Below are 1,256 nucleotides of genomic sequence, written 5' to 3'. Positions count from 1 at the left end.
GTCCAGGGAGGGGGGGTCCAGGGAGGGGGGGTCCAGGAAAGGAGGATCGTGTTGGACTCTGAAGGCTGACTGAGGGAATAAAGGAGGACTGTGTTCACCAGCACTGCGTCTGTTGCTGCTGTCATTGTTTATGCTGGTTTCATTGATGCTCAAACTGGTTTCTAGCATTTTCCAGTCGTTGCTCTGTGGAAGCTCCCATCCTGGATGCTCATCAGAGGGCCCTGCAGGGTTCAGACTGTAGGTGGGGGTCGTGGTGGGGGGCCACAGCTGGCTTTGTCTCTGATAGATGAAGCAGATCTAAACCCTGCTGTCCTCCATCATTAGGTTTATATAAACAGTCACTTTATCAGCAGTTGGATTAAATCAAAATACTGCAAAGGTGAAGATGGAGGAAGAGGATCAATAAAATCTGAAAAGTGTGGCCTGCATACGTAGGCCTCTTTGAACTGGTACAGGTAAATCTATGTAGCCATTTGCTTGCATTAGTCAGAGGATTCAGACTGTAGTTAAAAGCCTTCAGCTGATCCAAAATGCTGCAGCCAGAGTCCTGATGGAAATGAAAAACAGAGATCATATCTCTCCTATCCTGCTTCTCTTCATCGGCTTCCTGTTAAATCCAGAATAGACCCTGCTTCACCATTCTGCTTCATTCTATCTCTATAGTTCTGCTGCTCTAGGCCTAAGGCTGCGGTGGGGGGGTAACGGGTCATCACCTCCTCTAACGACCTCCTGCCATGAAGCTGTTGCTGCAGAGATCCTGGCTCTGCTGAGAGCTCAGGTCGGTTAGCTAACTGTCTGAGGAGAAGCTAATCCCAGGTCTGGATTGACGGCTTCCTCCCTCTATTGACTGATGATCTGCTGGTTAAACTGGTTTATTATAATGGATGAGTTCCAGCGTTCCCATCAGTCCTGTGCTGGTTTCCAGCCTCATCCCATCAGAGCAGAGACTGGTTCTCCTGTTAAAGGTCCGATGGTCGCCCTGCTGGATCCATCCACGGTGGTGGTCCCATGATGCTGTGTGACTGTAAGCATCTTCTCAGTGGGATTGATGGGATTATCTGCAGAGCTCATGTTCAACCAGCAGCTTAGCATAGACAGCCTTCCATCAGGGAGTGATGCTCAGTGACCAACGGGAGGCTGATGGATTCCTGCCAGGTCACAGGAGGAGGAGCCCACCAGGGAGGAGGAGCCCACCAGGGAGGAGGAGCCCACCAGGGAGGAGGAGCCCACCAGGGAGGAGGAGCCCACCAGGGAGG

Source organism: Cyprinodon variegatus, unplaced genomic scaffold (genome assembly GCF_000732505.1).
Source record: "Cyprinodon variegatus isolate N-32 unplaced genomic scaffold, C_variegatus-1.0 Scaffold1134, whole genome shotgun sequence".
Classification (NCBI taxonomy): Eukaryota; Metazoa; Chordata; class Actinopteri; order Cyprinodontiformes; family Cyprinodontidae; genus Cyprinodon; species Cyprinodon variegatus.
The sequence above is the reverse complement of the archived record's forward strand: the minus strand, read 5'-3'. Positions refer to the sequence as shown.